The sequence below is a fragment of the Mus pahari genome, chromosome 20 (genome assembly GCF_900095145.1).
Source record: "Mus pahari chromosome 20, PAHARI_EIJ_v1.1, whole genome shotgun sequence".
In the NCBI taxonomy this organism is placed as follows: Eukaryota; Metazoa; Chordata; class Mammalia; order Rodentia; family Muridae; genus Mus; species Mus pahari.
The window spans coordinates 4,246,123-4,260,964 of NC_034609.1; positions in this window are offsets into that span (position 1 = coordinate 4,246,123).

Below are 14,842 nucleotides of genomic sequence, written 5' to 3' on the forward strand. Positions count from 1 at the left end.
GGAAGGAGGGAGGGAAGGAGGGAGGGAAGGAGGGAGGGAAGGAGGGAGGGAAGGAGGGAGGGAAGGAGGGAGGGAAGGAGGGAGGGAAGGAGGGGAAAAAGCTCACACAAAAACAACTCTTAGCCTCAAATGGGGTAAGAGATAGTTTGTTCTAGAGTCAAATATGAGTGGCCATGGCTTGCGGACAGAGACTTAAACTACTAAAAATTCCATGTTCCAAGATGTTAATGGTTGAATTAAGTTTTATAGTAATAGAGCAAAGAAAATTATAAATCAAGCTACTTCAAATATGTTCCTGGAAACATCATAAGGCACATCACAGAACAATCAGACATCTCAGGTATCGGTTACACATGCTATCTGACGCCATTCTTAGCCTTTTGGTTGGAGATAGCTAAGGTGGTTCTGTTTGTACATTCCAAAGGATTTACCTAATGGTCACAAGATGCCAGCTCACACACAGAGAAAAGGCAACACACAGCCATCGGAGGCTAAAGATGACCAGGGGTGATTTGCCTCTGGACTTGCAACATTCCATTCTTTCCGATCCTGCAGAAGGTTCAGTGGAAGATGTGGGTCCTTCCAGAGATTACAGGAAAGAGGAAAGGAAGGAGGGGAGAAAGAAAAGAAGGAAAGAGAAGAGAAGGGGAGGAGAGGAGAGGAGAGGAGAGGGGGAGGGGAAAGAAAAGCAAGGATCAGGAAAGGAACTGTTCAACAGCACACCTCTGAACACAGTAGCCAGGTCTCAGAGCACAGGCTCTGCCACTTCATGCCGACATCCAAATACCAAAACCGTCAAGGTGGCAATTTCCCCACACCCCTCATGCCCTTCGGTCTCAGCTTTCGCTATGCTGAATGGGACTGTAAATTCTGATGTCTGTTGATAGAGATATTCCTTACACAAATGAAAGAACCCTGTCCTTCAATCCTAGATTTTACCACATGTGGTATGAAATATAGTCTCAGTTTTGCTGAGGATTTAATTTGCCCAAGGATTTAATGCCACCCAAAGGCAATGGTGACAAACTGCACAAGAGAAAGAAAAAGGGAAAGAAAGAACTTTTCAGTTTGAATACAAAAGTATGTTTTTGGCTTAATATGCTTCTGACTGAATTCTATACATCTATTTTGCTAGTTCATCTTTTGTTAACTTGACACAAGCTAGAGTTACCAGGGAAAGAAGAGCAGTAATTGACAAAAGTGTCTCCATCAGACTGGCCTAAAGTCCTGTCTGTAGAGCATTTTCTGGATTGATTGATTGATTGATTGATTGATTGATTGATTGATTTGGGCAGGCCCAGCCCACGGTGGGCGGTGTCACCTCTGGGCAGGTGGTCCTGGGTGATACAAGAAAGCAGACTGAACAAGATATGAGGAGCAAGCCAGTGAGCAGCACCCCTCCATGGCCTCCGCATCAGCTCCTGCCTGCAGGTTCCTGCTCTGAGCTCCCGCCTAGGCTTCGCTCAGTGATGGACTGTAAAGGATTTGCAAGTTACACCTACCTAGCCAAGTTAGTTTTGGCCATGGTGTTTGATCATAGCAGCAGAACCTATTTATATATCAATTATATATCAACATGTTAAAAAGTCAGTTTCATTGTCAACAAACCCAACATAAACAAAATTAAAACAAAAGTATTCAGGAGGAATGTGTGTGTCTGTCTGTCTGTTTATGTGTCTGTGTATCTGTGTGTGTGTCTGGGTGTGTGTCTGTGTGTGTGTGTACCCATGTGACAGCACTGGCATCTAGAAAATGATCACTTAAAGACTGGCATTGACATATTGAATGGTCTTGGAAGCTCCTTAGATTCAAGGTTCTTCTGACCTTCCCTAGTGCTCCCCACCCAACCCAGTGTGGGAAGTGAGTCTCTGAAAATCCCCATATCTGCTTGAGGAGATAAACCCTAACAGGAACACAAACTGCCTCCAGTATTCTTACTGAAACTTCATTAACCAGCAAAGATTAAACTCCTATCGCCAGAAGAAACCCTGAAAGGTAGGCACTGGATCCAGAGCCTGGGAAGACATTGTCGAAGGCCTCTGTTTTCCTGGCCACATTTAAGTTGCCTGAAACTCAGTGTGCCAGCTTCCCCTCTCCTCATGGTCCATTTTAACTTTCCTTCTTTTTTGTTGATTCTGGGTTTGGTTGTTTCTGTGAGACAGGGTCTCACTATGTAGCTCTGGTTGGTCTGCAGCGCACTATGTGGACCAGGCTGGTCTTGAACTAAAAAAAATCGACGTGCGTCTGCCTCCTGGGTGCTGGGACTAAAGGTGTATGCCACCACGCCCAGCTTCCACTGACCTTGCTTTAAGATCACACTGTTTGTTTGTTTGTTTGTTTGTTTGTTTGTTTGTTTGTTTGTTTGAGACAGGGTTTCTCTGTATAGCCCTGGCTGTCCTGGAATTCATTCTGTAGACCAGGCTGCCCTCGAACTCAGAAATCTGCTCGCCTCTGCCTCCCGAGTGCTAGGATTAAAGGCGTGCGCCACCACGCCCGGCTTAAGCTCACACTTACTATCTAATTCCTAGGTGCTGTCAAGCCACTCCATGCACATCATAACTGTGTCTCTTCTACCTCATCTCTCTAGTGTTGCTTCACTCTTGTGAACCCTTCCAAAGGTAGAGGGGACATTCCTTCTCCTCTGCAAGAGTCTTGGTTCAGTATTACAACAAATAATAGTTGTGATGTGGGCACTGGGACTGAAACCGGGTCCTCTGCAAGCTACATGTTCTGCTGAGCCAACTCTCCAGCCCCAAACAGATCAAGCAAGGATAAATAAAACTCCATAGGGAAACTTCACTGCTAGACACGGAGGGAGGGATCAGGAGCCCCTACACCCAGCTCAGGCTTCTAGAGGAGGGAAAGGTGGGTTTCTTTAAGGGTATGGCCCCTTAGGTCCACCACGATCCAATGGATGGCCTCACAACCGTGAGTATATATGAGAAGCACAAATTAGAGTCAGTGGGTTATTAAGAAAAAAAAAATCAAAAAGAAGACATGAAGTTGGTGAGGAGGTTTGGGGTGAATCTGGGAATAGTTGTCTGAGGAGTGGAGGGTGAATGTGCTCAAATAACATTTATGAATTCCCCCTCCCCCCCCCCAATTAACAAAATAGCATAGGGTTTAAAACCCTCAGTGCTACATAGACAAAATATAGAAGAAACTTGAATGCACATGGCTCCATGAATGGAGAAAGTGTGGCACCTGTGTGCATACAATCAGCAGTGTTCATCTGTAAAAAAGGAAGAAGACTGGGCTAGCCAAAGGCTTAGAGGGCTCTCACTGTGCAAGCATGAAGACCTAAATCTGAATCTCCAAAAACCTATGTGAAAAGCTGGCATGGCGTTGCCTACTTGTAACCCCAGTGCTGGGGGTTCAGAGACTAGTGGATACCCCCAGGGCTTCCTGGCTAGCCAGTTTAATCAAAACAGAAACTTTGATTTCACTCAGAGATCCTGTCTCAAAGAATATAAGCAAATCATGTAATATAAGCTAGTCATGTTAATAAAAGCCTTAAATTCCAGCACTCATGAAACAGAGGCAGGATGATCTCTGTGAGTTCAAGGCCAGTCTGGGCTACATAGTGAACCCCTGTCTCAAAAAGAAAATACTGTACAATGTTGTAGAAAGACTCTCAACACTGACCTCTGTTTCCACATGCATGCATGCATGCATGCTCACATACATGTGCACACACAGAGGAAAACATTTTAAAAGAAGAAAATTCTAATGTGGGTCACACAAAAAAATGAGCCTGGTAGACATTATACTAAGTCAAAGGGGGGGGGTATCAGAAGACAAACAGTGTATGATTGCACTTAGATACACAGAAAAAATAAATTTAGAGGCAGTAAAATGAATGGTCTGAGAGAAAGGGAAGAAGTCAGTATTTACTGCTTTCAGTTTAGGAGAATAAAAAGGCTCAGGAAATGGCTGGTGGTAATCGGAATGTACTTAAGCGTCACAGAATGGCACACCACACATGGCTTAACAGTAAAGTTTCTGCTATGTATATTTTTTCACAATATAAAACAACAAAACAAAACAAAAACTGGCAATAAAAGACGGGTCACCAGCTGATGGAAAGGAAAGGCAGTGCAGAATTTCTGGAAATTTCTAATGCAACAATATGTGGCAAGAGAATTTTAAACATTTACCTATTTGTTATTTATTTTTGCATGTGTATGTTTGTGGTGTGCATGTGGCTTGTGTGCTTTGATAGTGTGTGTGTGCGTGTATATGTAAGCTTGAAGTTGCCTGACATTTGCCTTGTTCACTCTCCACTCTAATGAAACAGAGTGGCTCCATGAACCCAGGGCTTGCTGATTCCAGTCTGGTTGGCCACCTTGCCCTGGGGATCCCCTGCCACTGTTCCCCACGTGCTGGGATTACGATCAGCCTCAAGCCCACTGGTAATTCAGACTTTAGCCTACACTCTTGTGCACTAAACTTTCTCCACTCAGCCATCTCCTCTGCCCCAGATGTTTCTATTTTTGGATTGATTAATCCTTTATCTAGGACTCTATCCAAAATATGTAGAACAGCACTACATCCAGAGAATCAAGCACAAGAATATCACCAAGGGAAACCCCACAAATCTATAACAGGGAACTATAAAAATATATTGAGCCCTCCAGATGAGGATACTGTAATCGTAACATGCTTGTTTCTGAAGTACAAGAACATGTGTCATTAAGTGATACAAGGGAGATTTACATTTTATAAACATTCCAAAAATATCCTTAACTATTAAATGGCAAAATGTGCATCTGTATTTTAAGCAATTTCTGAATTATAAGGGTTGAAAGAATTTGAATACGTATCAGGGGCTTTCTTATTGAAGCAATACTGTATAGCCACATTATGCTAATGGCCAAAACGACATTTTGTCTTAACTTACTAATAAAAAGTCTGTTGAAACTGTGTTGAAATTTTAAGGTGTGGGTCAGGCTGGTATTGGTGTCAGTAGCAAGAAAATTCGTCCAGCCCACTGGTAGCCTGAGGAATAGTACTGGATGGCAACAAGTTACCAACCTTATTCCACATACAGGTAGGAGGGCTGGAGACACAGCGCAGTCGGTAGAGTGCTGGCCTAGCATGCACACAGCCTTTGGTTCAGGTCTAAGCGTTGCAGGGACACGATGGGATGGCGACCACCAGCAAGCCCAAGCACTTAGAAGGGAGAGGCAGATCACAAGGAATTCAAGGTCTTCCGGTTCGGTAGAGGCCATCCTAGGATGCATGAGACCTTGTTTCAAACACAAACAAAATTCCCAGAAGACAGCAGATGCACCGAGATGGCTCAGCAGGTTATCATGCCTACCACCAAGGCTGACAGCCTGAGCTCCATTCCCAGGGCTCATGAGGTGGAAGGGAGAGAACTGATTCCTGAGGTAAGCGCACACAGGAGATGTGCGCTTGGGAGTACAGACACACACACACACAGACACACACACACACACACACCACACACCACACACACACCACACACACAGACACACACCACACACACACACACACCACACACACACACATATACCACATACACACACACACCACACACACACACACACACACACACACCACACACCACACACACAGACACACACACCACACACACATATACACCACACACACACACACCATAAGTAAATAAATAAATAAATGAAATAAAAAGAATAAAATAAAATGAAATAAATAAAAAGAATGACATTTTTAGGGCTGGACACATGGCTCAGTGGTTAAGAACACTGACTGTTCTTCCAAATGACCAGGGTTCAATTCCCAGTACCTACATGGCAACTCGCAAGCTATATAACTCCTGTTTTGGGGACTCCAACACCCTCACACACAGACATACATGCAGGCAAAAACAAATAAACAAACAACAAAAAAAACAAAACAAAAACGCCGATGCACATAGAAGTAAAGAATAAAATACTTTTTATAAATTTCATTTTATGTAAGACAGATTTTCCCTGTGTAGCCTTAGCTATCCTGGAACTCATTCTGTAGACCAGAGCTGACCTCGAACTCAGAGATCTGTCTGCCTCTGTCTCCAGGGTGCTGGGATTAAATGTGCGTGCTACCACTGCTTGGCTTTAAGGATACTATCTTAAAGAGAGACAGACAGTATGTACTTTAAGTAGAGACAGGCATTCAGAAAGACAGAGGCAGGATGGGAAGAGGCTAAAGGGGCGACAGCCCCCGGACTTGGCCAAGCTGCTGGAGATGCGTGCCTTAAGCGGTTTAACACTAGCTGCACCTATGGTTTTGTGGTTTGTGAAGCTCTCCCGCTCTGAGATGCTGTTTACAGTCAGATTCAAAGTAGACGAGAGCCTTAAAACCCTTACTGGTCACTCGCTTCTCTTAAGGAATTTCCTTGTGTAGATGAAGCGGTAAGGAGGTTTTCTGAGACGCACTGTTCAGGGTCGAGGGTGAGAGAGGACCGCTGTGACAGATAAATTTGAAGGTCACAGACAGCCTGGCTTGAGTAGGCAGAATCCATCTGCTGCCTGCCGTAAAGTCTTGTGTGAGAGAGACATCTTGTAGAAGGGACTGCTGGTTCTCAGGGAGATCTTGATTTTATTAAGACTACTGACTACTCTGCCATCAGGAGATACAAACTATCAACAGACCCCAGGGGAAAGGGATCTGTTCCCTGCTCTGAACCTTTTCGTTTCCCTGTCCTTCGAGCCGGTCTCACGGTTGGTGGGGAAGGCCTACAGTCCCAGATGGGAAAGACAGAGGCGGCTGCACATTAGACCCTGGGTCGAGAAAGGAGCTTGGTGCGGGAGAAACGGCCGAGCAGTCCAGCGTGCACCTTGCAGGGACCACGTGGTCTAGCGATTATGATTCCTGGGTTTTTCCCGGGTCGGCCTGGTTTGACTCCCAGTGTGGGAATGTAAGATCTGGGGCTGGCTGCAGTGGAAAACACTCGGAAGCCAGAGGTAGAAGGAGCTCTGCGAGTTCCACACCAGCCTGGTCTACATAGAGAGACTGTCTCAAAAAAAAAACAAAACAAAACAAACAAAAAAAAAAACCCAAAAAAACAAAATGAAACAACAAACAACAACTACAACAACAACCTCAAAACCTTTAAAACAACCAAGAAGCTGGGTACGATGGTGCATGACTCATATCCCAGCACTCAGAGACAGAGGCAGATAAGTCTCTGTGAGGCTGATGGCAGCTTGGTCTACATTCTGAGTTCTAGGACAGCCAGGGCTACATAGGAACACCTTGTCTCAAAAGAAAAAGAAAAAGAAAGAGAAAAAGAAAAGGAAAAGGAAAAGGAAAAGGAAAAGGAAAAGGAAAAAGAAAAAGAGAGAAGAGAAAAGAGAAAAAGAAAAAAGAAAAAAGAGAAAAGAGAAGAGAAAAAAGAAAAAAGAAGAAAGGACATACTTCTTCAGAGGATCCCGGCTCAGTTCCCAGAACCCACATCTTGAGGCGTAGGACCACCTATAGCTTTAACTCCAGAGGAGTTGATGCCTCCTCCTGGCCTTGGAAGGTACTGCATTCACATGTATATACCCGCATCCTGGACACATAAATTTAAAAAATTAGTCTTAAAAGCCCGGCCAGGAGTGGTGGCGCACGCCTTTAATCCCAGCACTTGGGAGGCAGAGGCAGGTGGATTTCTGAGTTTGAGACCAGCCTGGTCTACAGAGTGAGTTCCAGCACAGCCAGGGCTACACAGAGAAACCCTGGTTCAAAAAAATAAATAAATATAAATAAATAAATAAATAAATAAATAAATAAATCTTAAAAAAAAAAAAAAAAAAGAAAAGAGAGAATAGGATATGTGGTTCGATTGATAGAGTCTTTATTTATCATATATGGTTTTGATTCTCAGTACCACATAACCGAGGGGCGCAAGGGGCGGTGGAGGGGGGATGTGCACAACAGAGACGGGGGCATCATAACTTCCAAGACATCCTCAGCTGTACAATGAATTTGATACCAGCCTGGGATGCAAAAAGAAAAAGGGAAGGAAGGAGGGAGGAAGAGAGATGATTTTTACGGTTTTTTTAATAAGCCTTTTATTTAGAATATTATTTCAGCATTCAGGTTCATTAAAAAACCCACACTTTCAAACTACTCTGTCTTTGTGAGTTTTCTACATTGTGAGTAGAAATGTAGTGTGCCCTTAACAAAGGAAGTAAAATGTAAGACTATTTCTCCAGCTACCCTTAGATTCTCTTGACCCTTAATAACATGACGACATTTAGATGGATATGTTGCTTCGCCTATTGGCATCAGGAGACAGGCCCCACACTGAGGATTTTGTTCTGGTAGAGCTGGACTCACACTGCAGAGAAGACTTCAGGAAGAGTCAGTATGAAGCAAAGTTAGGATTTGTTTATTAAAAGGGCTGATGGGTATGGCCTTCTCAAGAAGGGGAACTAGATAGCGTTTATCCGTTTGTTTGTTTGCTGTTTTTCCAGACCGGATTTCTCTGTGTAGCCCTGGCTGTCCTAGAACTCATTCTGTAGATCAGGCTGCCCTCAAACTCAGAGAGATCTGCCTGCCTCTGCCATGTGTCAGGACAATTGGCAGGAACTAAACATCTTAACAATTGCTGCACATATGATGTTTGTAGCTTTTGAAGTTAAGTTGGTCAAAGGATGTAATTTATAGCCAGGCCCAAAGATTATTCAAAAGTTTAAAACTTATGTAGAAGCCAGGAGTGATGGTGCATGCCTTTAATCCCAGTGCTCAGGAGAAAGAGATGGGTGGATCTCTGTAAGTTCAAGGGCAGCCTGGTCTACAGAGCAAGTTCAGAACAGCCAGGGCTACACAGAGACATCCGGTCCTGAGAAAACAAAAATTATGTATAAATTAGGTTTAGGTGTGGCACGCAGCTGTAATTCTAGTCCTGGGGAGACTAAGGCAGGATCATTGTGAGGTCCAGGCTAACCTAGGCTATGTAGCAAGGCCTGTTTCAGAAAAACAAAACAAAGGAGCTGAGGAGATGGCTCAGCTGTTAAGAGCACTTACTGCTCTTACAGAGGACCCTGGTTCAATTCCCGGCACCCACATGGTATCTTACAACCACTCTAACTTCAGTTCTGGGGGAATCTCACACCTTCACCTGGCTTCTCTGGGTACCGCATGCACATGATACATGTTCCAGCAGGACACCCATCTACAGAAGATAAAAATAAATAAACCTTTAAAGAAACAAAATAAACACTGAAAGAAAACTAAGACAAAACATATAAGCTAGTTTACCTGTTTCTCTTCCCTTAAAGCATTCTCTTTTGTAAATGGAATTGAATGGAGATTTATGAGATTCGCTGCCCAGGCTTATAGTGAGAGAGGTGCACCAGTAAGGTTAATGGCGAAGGCCCTCAGCGTGTGGAGCTCTGCCATGAACATAGAACATGAGATAGCCTCAGCGACAGAAACAGGGACTGCCATTCTGAAGCTCATAATCAATAACCATCTCTCAAAGGTTAGGTGTCACATTCTTGGACTATACCAAGGACCGAGTTCTCTTAGGGCTGGAGAGATGGCACAGGGGTTAAGAATGGATACCAGGAGCCATGGCACACACCTTTAATCCCAGCACTCAGGTGGCAGAGGCAGGTAGATCTCTGTAAGTTCAAGCCTAGCCTGGTCTACAGAACAAGTTGCAGGACAACCAGGGCAGCTATACAGAGAAACACTATCTTGAAAAAAAAAACAAAAACAAAATAAAATAAAACGGTAGATACTGTGGGACTGGAGACATGGCTGCTCTTCCACAGGACTCAGGTTCAATTCCCAGCACCCACATGGTACTCACAATTGTCTGTAACTCCAGTTCTAATATAGTTGACACCCTTACACAAGCATACACACAGACAAAACACCAATCAGTGCTCAATTAAAAAAAAAAAAAAGAGTAGATACTGTTCTTGCAGAAGACTTGAGTTTGGTTCCCAGCAACCATGTAGGTTAGCTCACAGCTGCCTGTAGCTGACTGTAACTCCAGCTCCAGGGGGATCTGACATCCTATTTTGGCTTCCATGGAAGCTGCAACTATGTGCACAAATACAGGTGCACCCACAATTATAAATAAAATTTAAAAAATAAAATCCAAAGGTTTTGGGCTGGTGAGATGGCTCAGTGGGTAAGAGCACCCAACTGCTCTTCCGAAGGTACGGAGTTCAAATCCCAGCAACCACATGGTGGCTCACAACCATCCGTAACAAGATCTGATGTCCTCTTCTGGAGTGTCTGAAGACAGCTACAGTGTACTTACATATAATAAATAAATAAATCTTTAAAAAAAAAAAATCCAAAGGTTTTTTTCCCTAAGAAGAATACTGAACCCATTGTATCTACCCCAACAGGCTAGAAACAGACAAAGTGACTACAGAGAAAGAAACAGTAGTTGAGGGCCAACCTTGGCTACACATAGAGTTTAAAGACATTCTGGGTTACATGAAGCTCAAAAAAAAAAAAAAAAATCAACCAAAAACATAAAAATAAATTACAAGTAATCCAGATATTGCCGACTTGCTTGCATTTAGCTAGTTAACATTGTCTGGGGCCAGGCATTTGATGCTTTTCAAATATCTTTACCCTTTAAAGAGATAGCTCAGGGGTTAATAGCACTGACTGACCTTCTAGAGGACCTAGATTGGATTCCCAGTCCATCCATGGCTGGTCACTAACACCTGTAACTCCAGTTCCGGGGAATTTGACACCCTCTGGTGGCCTCTGTAGGCATTGCATACAAATGGTGCACATACATAAATGCAGGCAAAATATCAAAACACATGATAGATAGATAGATAGATAGATAGATAGATAGATAGATAGATAGATAGATCTTTTTTTGAGCCAGGAATAGCAGCGCACACCTTTAATCCCAGCACTCAGGAGTATCTCTGATTCCCAGGTCAGTCTGGTCTACTAGACCAGGGCTGTAACACAGAAAAATTCTGTTTCAAACCAACAACCACAAGTCAAAGCTGAGTGAACTTCTCAAGTCTCAAGTCCAGAGAACCGAAAAAAATTTGAGTCTGCACATGGCCCAAAGCTGATATTTTCACATCTGGTTCTAGAAACCATACCACCAAAGAAGACGGCGATGTTTTCTCCTGATGGTTAGTTCTACTCTTGTTGAAGGTTTCTATTTAATCACAAATCATATTTAATAACTTATGACTTTTACCAGATGGCTTCAAGATTACATTGCATTGGAATGCAAAACTGCAGCCAATGTATTTGGCCTCTTCATGCTTAAACATTTTTTCACTGATCAAATGAGATAACCAGTCATCAAATAACACAGACACATTTACCCTCGTTTATCCAATTAGAGTGTTCAGCCAAAGGTCCTTGAAGAACTCTGGCACACTATTTACTGAAAAACAAAGCAGAGAAGGGAGAAGAGGAGGAGGAGGTGAGGAAGAGGAGGAAAAGAGGAAGAGGGAGAGGGGGAGGGAGAGGGTAAAGGAGAGGAGAGACCAGCTGAATGTCAGTAATTAAACACAAGTGTTTGAGTCAGTGAGACCTGAGTACCCTGTGTCTTGTCCCCAGACACATCATCTTGAGTCTCTCTCTACAACATGACATAATAAAAGACCAATGAGAAAATATATATAAAGAGCTGCCTATATTAGGGCTGGAGAGATGGCACAGGGGAATATCAAGGAACCCCTTTATATGCAGTGTATGACCATGCTATTACTACTGCAATATAGTCCCAAATCCCCTTTACTGTGTTGAAAAGTCTGGGTTTGGTTGGATTGGTTTTTGACATGTATCCCAGAATGCCCTTGGACTCTTTCTGTCCTGAAGCTGGCTTTGAACTTCTGATCCTCCTGCCTTCTCTTCCCATTTTGTGATGGGTGTGTCTGGCCTGGAAAATCTTTGATGCAAGATGAAACATGTGAGACGGATGCTCCAGAGTTTTGATAAAACTCATAAAAGCATCCCTGGGACAATGTTTGAGTATGCCTGGCCCAGGGGGTGGCCCTTTTAGGAGGTGTGGCTTTGTTGGAAAAAGCGTATCACTGTGGGGGTGGGCAATGAGACCCTCTTTGTAACCACCTGGGAGCCAGTCTTCTCCTGGTGGCCTTTAGATGAAGATGTAGAACTCTCAGCTCCTCCTGTACCATGTCTGCCTGGACGCTGCCACGCTCCCACCTTGATGATAATGGACTGACCCTCTGCACTTGTAAGCCAGCCCCAGTTAAATGTCCTTATAAGAGCTGACTTGGTCACGGTGTTCCGTTGCAGCAATGCAAACCTAAGACAGACAATGAACAGTTTTGTTTACCTATAAATATGTGATGAGTGTGCTATGTCGGAAGCACAGATGAGCACATGTATGTCTTTGACAGTACAATAATTTATTAGCAATGAATTCATAAGCTTCAGTGGTTTTGTTGGCTGGAATTGATCAGGTAATCTGATTTCCATTGATAGTGTGGTCATTGGCAAACACAATTTTTAAAATTCTAATACTAATTACTATTATTATCTCTCAGGTCACATGCTATACTTCATACAGAATGTCTACAAAAAGCTTAAAAGAGGCTACCGAGAGAGCTGAATGAACAGCTGTGTGGGAAATAAGCCTGCTGTCAAGCCTGATGACCAGAGTTCGATTCCCAGGATCCTCATGATGGAAGGAGAGAACGGACTCCCATGTTTGTTCTCTGAGCTCCGAATGCAGGCTGGAGCACAGTGTCATGGAGTGAAGTCCTACAAGATAAACTTTTCTGTCTTGCTGAACGTTCCAAAGGGAGGAAAAACATTACATCCTACAGGAAACTCATTAAGACTCAGGAAATTTCAAAACAAACAAACAAAACAGACAAAAGAAAAAGGCACCAGGAAAATCCTGAAACTGACCACATGAACTCTTTCTTCCCCAAAGCTACTTAGGCAGGAAAAATTGTTGAAAGACACTCTTTGACCACCGGGACTTCCTAGAAGAGGTAGCTCAGCCACGTTGCCTACACAGGCTCAGACCAACCAAGCTACCTGGAAGACAGAACCAGCTGAGTTTCCTGGGTGAGACACAGATGGCTGCCTAAAGTCACTGTTCTCAGACCTGCATACAAGTCTGATGAATTCCAAGGCTCCTCTTTCTGAACTCTCTCCTGTGTTGGGGTCCACTTGTGTAGATGCAGCTGCATTTGAGTCATTCCTGCTTCTGTAACCTCTCTCCCATATTCCCATAAGTAACCCCAGTAAAACTTCTGGTTCACCAGGTTGGATTGTGTGGTGTCCTTACTTTGTTCACATGGTTGGTTGGTTCCTATCTGGGATGAACATGTTTGTTCATATATTCCAAATAATAGTATATTCTCTCTCTCTCTCTCTCTCTCTCTCTCTCTCTCTCTCTCTCTCACACACACACACACACACACACACACACACAAATATATATATACATACATACATATATACATACATACATAAACACATACACACATATAAACATACATACATAGGTATGATTTTTGTTGTCATTATTCAAAGAGTCCATACTGGAGGCAGAGCTGATATTTGGGTACAAAGAGAGGCACTGAAGGTGATTAGGTAAGATATTAAATAGAACCTAATTTGATGCTGAAGACCAGCAAGTTTCTGGTTCAAAGTAACTTGCATTTGTGTGTTTAATGGAGCCAATTGCCAATTTGTTGTGGCGGTCCCTGCAAATGCTTTGGCTGTCAGAGTATCGATCCATGTGAGGAAAGAAGGAAATCTAATTCAACATGACTTAGTTATCGGGTGTCGGCTCAAACTTCTAGAGTCTAAAACCAGGCAGTTCTCTTAGACATATTTTCAGGCATATTTAAGTGAAGCACAATTTTGGGGGAAAGTTTCCTGGTAACATTATCTCAATTCCAAACGTACAATAAGCTTAAGGCGTGACTGTGTCAATACTCTGTTGCAAAGTACATGTAACCTCTCCCATGAAGAGGATTCTATAGTTTAAGGACCTAAGATCTGGTGTGGTCTCCATCATCCAGATAGTTAGAGGTCACCAGGCCATAAAGTACATGTAACATCTCCCCTAAAGATGGGTGCCATTGACTGAGAAGCAAAGCTAGAGATCAAGGTCTAGGGAGAGAGAGTCTGGAATAAACTGGGGAATTAATAAGTCTGGGGGATTTGGTTGTGGTTTGGCCCCACAGATAGCACAGATCACCAGGCTATTAATAGCGTCTGCTCCCAGCCTTCTGGGTAGAAAACAGGTGTACACATCTCTTCTGTTGATGATACACGTCTGAGTGCTTAGCATTCCTGCTTCCCCTGTGCCCTCTACGAATTGTAATATGGAGTGAGTCCCCCCGGGCAGGGCACAGCCTGAAGTCCCTGTTTGATTCAATATGAAGTACCTTAGAGTAGGGTGCAGCCCCATGTCCAGAGCAGACTTTTGTTATATTTTATTTTGTTTTAATAGCACACGTGCATGACTCAAAATTCTAAAATACTAAGGAGCATACAGTAAAACATGAACAATGAAAGAAGCCCCTCTCGGCCTTAAGCAACTGTTGTACACTTTCCTTATTCCACACAAGGCAAACAATGAGCACTGGACAGTAAATCCTTCCATGGGTACAGTGCACATCACCCTATACTTCTGCTTTCACTATGGATACAGTATTCCTTATACATCATTGCACATCAAAACTGCCACAGTATTGCATATTTTATTTAACCTTATTAATAGAAAATTGGACTGGATAGTGGTGGCACACCTTTAATCCTGGCACTGAGGAGGCAGAGGTAGGTGGATCTCTGAGTTGGAGGCCAGCCTGGTCTACAAAGAGAATTCCAGGACAGCCAGGGCTACACAGAAAAAATGCTGTCTCTAAGGAAAAAGAAA